Source organism: Buteo buteo, chromosome 25, assembly GCF_964188355.1.
Source record: "Buteo buteo chromosome 25, bButBut1.hap1.1, whole genome shotgun sequence".
Classification (NCBI taxonomy): domain Eukaryota; kingdom Metazoa; phylum Chordata; class Aves; order Accipitriformes; family Accipitridae; genus Buteo; species Buteo buteo.
Window position 1 is genome coordinate 17,784,190 of NC_134195.1, and position 8,467 is coordinate 17,792,656.

Sequence of the window (8,467 nt, forward strand, 5' to 3'; positions counted from 1 at the left end):
TGCTCAAAGAAAGTATTTGTTACCAATAGTTGCTCTGGGAGTCTCTGTGTGAAATATCTTGCATTTTTAAAAGAACTTCTGCAATAAAAAACCTGTGACCAAGCTCTCTCACATTGCTGTTGGATATCTTCCATGGCAAAATTGTACATATGTAAGTGCTATCATGGATGTTTCAGCAATTCATGTAGAAAATCTTTGTTTAGTTTGGCTAGCCAGTTTCAAACTGCATCTTTAAAACAGAAGTTTTCTGGAAACAGAATAACAAAGTGAAGGATATCTGTGCTTGGCAGAAGATGGAATGGCACCTCATATGTTATATTGTTTTGAGGCTTTAAAAAGCTTTGGCCTCTTGTTGCTTTCATTGAAGTCCTTTACATTACACAAATATATCTACAGTGTGGGTAAGCAAATTCTGTCACTTATAACACAGGTGTTGCACCTGTATAATTGGAAAGAGAAACCAGCTTTGCGTGTCCTCTAGTGAGTGTTTTGTCTCCCACTGTCTCCTGCAGGATGTTATCCCCTATCAAGGCCACACATTGGCCTGATATCACCAAATTCCAATCTGATACCTGTGGACATGTACAAACACTAAAAGACTGAATGCCTTTACATCATTAAAGTTAATGGATGGTGATATTTTACATTTTAGACTCAACAGCTCATTAAATTGTCTTTGAAAATAATATTATTTATTGGCAAAATTATAAGCTATAGCAATATGAGGAATTGTTTAGCTCTACAGCAGTATTTACTTTCAGCTGTTGCCGTCTCTGTCAAGTTATTACTTTATTAAAATTTAAAAGGTCTTAAAAAGTGAAAGAAAGAGTAGGTGTTTGTTTTCTTGATGATGTCTGGTTCATGTGCAGACTTTCTACCTCTTAATGTCCCACACTTTGGGAAGCAAAACTTGATGCGTGAATTTGTTGTGGCACTGCATAAAGGTAAGTAAATCCTACATTTAAAAGTGCAAGAAATTAGTAGTGAGTGGTCTTTAAAAGCAAGGACTGCAAATCTGATGAGAAATGTCATCAAGTGGGCAAACTTGCCAAGACTGGGATGGGGAAATATTGTCGACAATGGCCATGTCAAATATTCGCAGGTTTTTAGGCTAGCTTTACTTTGCATGGCTTAACTCATGTATATATCCACAGCCACAACTTTGTGTTTATTTTCACCTTTCAGAATGGATGAGGATTAGAAAAATTTAAGAATAATCTGTCTGGAAAGGGATTGGATTGTCTTAGAGTGGTTTTGTGCACTGTCACTAAAGTTCTGTGTTTTCTTCGGGGCTGCCCTGAATGCATGTGCCAGGGGGCTGCAGAAGAAGGCACAAGGAACCTTAGGCAGCATGGTTGTGAGCCCACTGTACCTGCCTTACTTCTTTTTGCAGCAAAGTCACAACCCTGGTCTTTGTAGTAAGGAAAAAGAGGTAGGTTTAGTACTCCATTTTCTTACCTACAACTGAACTTGCAGGGGAGGTACACACCTGCCAACAATTCACTAAGAAAACCAGCTGGGAGTTCAGTGGGTGGGCACCAGGACGCATGAGTAATTACCCTAAGATAACCAGAACATGGCAAACTTTACTGTCAATGCAAAGTCACGTACATCGCGTATGACTAGCACCACTGTTTTTTATTGCAGAGAGATTTTGCTAAGTGTGAACTTGCTTCATTTTTGAGAAAACTAAATCAGAACAGTCACTCTAAATATGCACCAGATGACACACCCAATGATTTCAGAGAGACAGTGGGTATTGCCATTCTGTTGGTGAGGGCTGTTACACCTTTAAAAGGGATGCATCCTCGTGGGCAGCCATGGAAAGCAAATGTGTCATGATCTCATCAGCATCTCCTACTTGTGTTACCTGAATGCAGAGCGTTTGGAGTTTGGCTTTGCAACCACAGCTTTGCCTGCACTGACCAGCCATGCTGGTAGACATGGCGGGGGGGGGTGTGCAGTTCTCCACAGGACATAACAGCATTTCAGAGCTCCCATGTGGCCCGTCAATATCTCCTCCACTGACCATGACGCTGTGACTCCAGCTCATGGCCAGCAGTCTCAAGTTTTGCACCTATTCCTGATTATCTCATGTCCCAAGGGCAATGTGGTCCCAACATACTCTGGGGGAAAGCAGTTGCGGTGACAAAGGTTTCTCCAAAGTCATTATCTGGGCTTTCCTCCTCAGACAAAAGGTCTCCCAGGAGGCTCAGTTCATTTGGGATGTCCCTCCGGGGTTTGTCTGGGAGCGGATGGTGGCAGTAAACCCACAGTTCCTTCTGTTTTGAACAAAACCCAGCCTCAGGCTCACAAAAAGGTGCGGACAGCCTGCACCACGCTCATTTGTGAATGAGCCAAAGCAGAAACAAGGCAGGAGTATCAGCAGCAACAGAATTAAAGGTTGCCGTCACGTGCAAGGCTTTATACAAGCAATGGTGGCAGGGGCAGCGAGCCAGTAAAAGCTTGTGACAGACAGACACAAGGACTACTTGGGGCATCCCGGGGTGGCCTGCTGAGGGGTCTGCAGTCGAGAAAGCAACGCTTTCCTTCAAACAGCTTCAAACCCTACGTACGGCTAATAATTGGGGTGTTCAGTCCAGAAAAATAGACAGGTCTGAGAGAAAAGCCGACGAAAAGGATGTCATGTAAATGCAGGGCTCTTGGGGCCCTCAGCGCCCTCGGCTTCAATCGACGCCTCTCCCCCCGGCACTCCGACACCGCGGGGCTCTCTGGAGGAGGCAGACGGCCCCCCTGCCTCCCCCGCCAAAAACAGCTCCGGGACCCCGTCAGACGGCTGCAGGAGAACCGAGGCCGTCACGGCCTGCCGGAGGCCGCGGCGGAGCCGGCCGGCGGGGGGAACGTTCCCTCAGCGCCGCGCTGACGGGAGGCGGCAGAGGGCGCCGCGCCCGCCAAATGGCGGCGGGTGGGCTGGAGGCGGGCTGTGCCCTTCGTTCCCCCCCCGGCCCGGCAAGGAAGGCTGGCAGAGGTGGATTTAGCCCTTTCTTTCTCCCTTTTCAGGCCTGGCAGAGCCGTTTAGTCCACACGGGAAGGAAAGTAGGTCTGTCTTCTGGGCCAGCTCTCGAATGCTGGAGAGGGACTCGCGCCCAGGTAGGCTCACGGACGCGCTCCCGAAGGGCTTCGGCGGCCTCTGGGTAAGGAGAGACAGGGCTGCTTCGTTCGTAGAGCGAGCTTCATCTGAAAGACCTACCCCAGAGGGTTTTCCTCGGAAAGCTGCCTCTCTCCGCTGTCTACACACATGACAGGCGGAGATCCGTCTACTTGTCGAGACAGGAGGTTTTTAAGGTGATTTATTGTAACCCCACGTAGCACACCCGTGGAGGCGACAAGGCGAGGCAGCGTGTGAGCGTGCATGTATGGAGGTGTCCAAGAGCCGCTTTCAGAAGTGCTTCTCAGGAGATGCATGGCCAAGGTGCTGGAGAATGATGCAGGACAGATGTGATAAACCCTCTACATCCCTTTAGCCCTTTCCCTCATAATTCCAGTCGTTTAGTTAATACCTTCTTTTCTTCTCATTCCTTGTGTAGTCTCATTGAATTTTTTGCAGCATTGGTGCAAGGTGCATTAGTTGTATTCATCCAATAAAGGGTTTTTTCCCCCAAAATAATACATAGTTTAACAAACTTGAGCAGTATTTTTTTTCCTTTGAGCACAGTGACATTCTTTACTACTGATGTTCACAAAGTGTTTCCTGAGGTCAAATTTAGAATTTGCAGGAAGGGGAATAAAGATGCCCCTGCTTCCTGAACATTTTTTTCTGACTTATCAATACATTTTGTCTTATTCCACTGACTTTGAAGTTCGAGCACTTCTAGAAAATCAATTTCAGAAATTCATCTGACTCCAGTTACACAGGACTGAGACCATAAAGCTTGTTGAACTGTGCAATATTGGCATGCTGTATTGAGCTGGAGCCCTCCTAGGGTGCTTGCTCTGTTCCCACACTGCACAACGCTACTCTGGTGTGGTAAAAGGATCTTAGTGTTACTTCAAAAACATATGTTCCCATATTACAAGAGAAGGTACTGCTATGTGTATATCACAGGGCAGAATTAAATTTACGTATCACGTTTCCAAGGTTCTACTTTTTTACACTGAGAATGAAGCTTAGAGGCACGGGTCTAGTGCAGGAACAGCACCATACCATAATGCTGTTTTACTTCTCCTGGAAAGTGCGGTTGAGTATGGCAACATGGTAAACCACTCTCTACTGCTGCCTGGACTGAGACAGTCACTTGCATGATAATTTATTGATGTAGCTACAAAGGATATGTTTCTTTTACAGCAACTCTTTTTTTTTTAATGCCTAAATTATACTACTGTGGCAACAATGATTATGATTATTGTGAAGGAGTTTTTAAGGCAGAAAGACAATCTTTGTCTTCTGAAGACCTCAGTTTCCTACTGCCAGAAAGGTTTTTCTTTTGCTCTTTAATTTTCCTGGTGCTTGATATTGTTTGGTAATCTCCCCTCTACAGCGCTGCCACTTCTAACAGTTCAGGAAAGCAGACATTACAGAAAATGTGTCCTGAGAAACACACTGTGTATCACATGCCAAACTCTTACAAATGTTTCAGGTTGTTCACATTTTAATCTGGCCAATGAAAATCTGGAGGAGGGCCTGGACAGGCAGTGATGAGATGTTTGGATTCAGTTTAAAGGCAAACCATCAAACAACATTTCTTATGCCGGTAAAAGGAAACCAACCTGAGGAGCCTTCTGGTAAAGACTTCCTTCCTTTGGGGAATTTATGGAAAGAAAAAAAAAGCTTTTTATTTAAAAACAACTTGTGGTTCTCTCAAAGACACAACTAGAAAGAGCCTTGACCAGGTAGGAAACACCTGATTTTTAATATTCTTTCTACTTTTAAATCTAACATTAAGGTATTGGTTTGGGTTTGTATGGTGGGGTTTTGATAGCGGGGAGGGTCCGCAGGGCTGGCTCTGGAGAGAAGCTGCTGGAAGCTTCCCCAGCTCCAAGCTGGACCCGCCTCTGGCCCAGGCCGAGCCCCTCAGCGACGGTGGTAGCGCCGCTGGGAGAACGGAGTGAAGAGGGGAAACCTGCAGTGAGTCGGGGGATTGGGATGGGAGAGGAACCCCTCTGCGGGTACCGAGGTCAGTGAAGGAGAAGGAGGAGGAGGGGATGCCCCCGCAGCCCGCGGTGAGGCAGCAGGCTGTCCCCCCCCAGCCCATGGAGGGGAGCGGGGAGCAGATGCCCACCTGCAGCCCGGGGAGAGAGGAGCCCACGCCGGAGCAGGAGGATGGATGCCCCCCAAGATGGCTGGGGCTCCATGGGGAAGCCCGTGCTGGAGCAGGCTGTGCCTGAAGGACTGCAGCCTGTGGGAGACACCCCACGGCGGAGCAGGGGCTGAGTGTGGAGTCCTCCTTCCCCTGAGGAGGAAGGAGCGGCAGAGACAAGGTGTGGCGAGCTGACCCCAACCCCCATTGCTGAGGGGAGGAGGGAGAGAGAACCGGGAGTGGGGTTGAGCCGGGCAGGAGGGAGGGATGTGGGGAAGGTGTTCTAAGGTTGGGGTTTACTTCTCTTGTTTTGATTGGATTGGTTACAAATTAAATTGTTGGGATGTTCCCCCCGCCTCCCCCCCAAGTCAAGTCAGTTTTTTTGCCTGTGCCCATAAGTGGTGAATGATCCCTCCCTGTCCTTGTCTCGACCCACGAGCGTTTCTTTATATTTTCTCCTCATCCCACCGTGGCTGGGGGGAGGAGTGAGCGAGCAGCTTCGTGGTGCTTTGTTGCCAGCTGGGCTTAAACCACAACAGGTATGTGGGTAGCAGAGTATGACATCCCCTTTAAACTGTATGATGAACATTCAGAAGGATTTATATAATTAGATATTACAGAACTAAGATAACACAAAGGTGCAGGAATCTTAGAACTATTAGACAGCTAATGAGTTGCCCTTTGCTCTACCATTTAAATACATGCTACTTGAGCTGGTATAAGTCCACATTGATTTAGGGAAGCTGGGGGAGGAGGCTAGCTGCATAATGCACTGTACTCACACACTGTTTGGGCTGGGATTTTTCAAAAGTATTAAGGGTGATCGGTGCTCAGCTGCTTTTGACCAGAAGCTTTTCTTTTTCTTTGACTGGAAGTCAGTATTGGACACCTAAATCTTTTAAGTTACCTCCCATTCCAGCTTTCAGGTTTTTACCTAAATGAAAACCTGAAAATTCAACAGGCGTGGAAAGGGAAACTCCTTAGCAGGTAACATTGATAGAGAATACAAGACAGAAGGCAAAACTAGCTATGCAAGATTAATACTGCTACACCTAATTTAACTCATGCTCTCATGACAGGTCTCATTTGGATAAGCATTACCAATAAATCTACTTCTTAATAAAGGTCTACAAAGCTAGAAAGAAATTGCAATACTGTGCAGGAAGAGGGAATGTTTGCGTGTATATAGGTATGTGTTGTGCCCTGCCTAGTGGCGTAAACATTATTTCTGGCTGAAAATTTTCAGGCTTGGTCTGGGTTCCAAAATAGATTGAGGTGGAAAGAAAGAACTTAAAGTAACATTAATTCTGGGAAAAGATGTTAGACCTATATATAGGCAACTTCCAGTAAATACAATGATATGAAAGATGACAAAACATGTAATATAAAATACTGAATTAAAACAACAGACAGAACCATGAAATAGGTACAACTTCTATTCTTTGTTCATAGTTTTCAAATATGGGTTGATCACCAAAATGCATATCCCATGTGAGCGAGCAGCTTCATGGATATGAATGAGTAAAGTTCCTATTGAATAATTTGTAGGACTGTGGCCAATATTGCAAACACATTCGAAAGATTTTATTTTCTTACAACCAGTAAATAAAACCCCACAATTGATATTAGTAATTAAATTGGTTTACTTCTAATTGGTATGTATATAATGATAATAATGCATTGGGGTTTACTTCAGTGCGCTCATAAGAATCTGGTTGGCTATTTAGCTTTCATAAAGACTTCTGAATGTTTCCTTGTAATACAAGTGATTTCCTTTGAAAAGATAGCTGGTTTCTCTCATGGTTACTTTGCTGGCTTTTAATCTGCAGTACACGAGCAGGCAAACTGAAGGCTGTGGTTTGTGAATCATACCACTATCTCTGCCTCTGGCATCGCTTGGGTAGGAATATGGAAAATCTGTTTCCCTCCAAACTAGAGGTGTCTGTTGAATATAATGTAGTGTGCTGCCTTGATTTTCATGTCAATTAAGTATTCTTCCCTCTAGAAATGTATGTTGTTCAGATGCTCATGTTCTGTGCATATTTTGTGGGAAGATCAGGAATACTTTTCACCTTCTCATGGAAGGTATTTATGGAAATGTTTCTCAAAGACCAGTTGGAGGTGAACACGTGAGGCAGGAGGAATGTCATTACGCCTTTTCAGGCCTCTGCCTCTCAGTCTCTGTGAGCTGGAATTTCTATTCTGTTGTAAACAATGGAAGTATCTCCTTTCCTCCTCCTTTCCGCCTGCCTGCCATCCCAGCCAGGCAGGAAATCGGGTTTGCTCCTCCTCTAGGGACCCTGTACGGCTTTGCGTTGCTTACATATGGGATCTTTCTCCAACAACCTATGAATTCTTCTGTTGAGATAAATCCTGTGATTGTGCCACCTTAGCTGTTGATCAACGGGGCACACTCGGTGCCAGCAGCCAGTTGCAGGAAGCTCTTTGGCTGTGATCCTACATGTATAGGTAATACCTGAGTTAGCTGCAAATAATTGAAGGTCATGGTTGGAAGTCACAAAAAGAAAACTTGGTTTTGCTAACTGGCTAACATTTGCAAGGATTGGGCAATGTGATTGCCAGCTGCTACAGCTTGCAATTGAGGTCACCTTCTCTTTGTATATAAACATTAGTCATTTACTAAAGAATGTAAAAAACAGGTGTTCAGTGTTCACTGGTAATCTGTTCTTTTAATGGGATGCTGTAAGATAGCACCTGACATAGAACAATTCCTTGTATGCTTGTTGTTATTAACATAAACACACTTGTACTGTTACTTATGCAGTGACATTGGTATGCATGGTACAGAAAAGATAAACAAAATGACAGATGCCTAAGCCAGATGAAATTACCATTAAGCTAATAACAGACAGAAATAAAGGAAGTACAGCAGGAAAATGTGAAAGAACACAAAATCACTGCAAGCTTTTTTTTTCTTTTTAAAGAGGCAGTTCTGCATTTTGTGGCTAATACAGGAAGTGAAGGTTGAAGCTGCAAACTATTGGAGGGAAATTTGGCTTCCAGACATGACTCTTTAAAAAGATCTTGAAATGCAGGAGTGCTTTTCACACAGGATGAGAAAAGATATTGAAAGAAGAAATTTGCGTGGAAAAAAATACACTGATTTGTGAAAAAAGGGAATTAAGCTATCTTCTCAAGGTATGCCCTCCAGAGAGCTTGCCGTCAGCTGTGTAACCTAGCAGGACTTC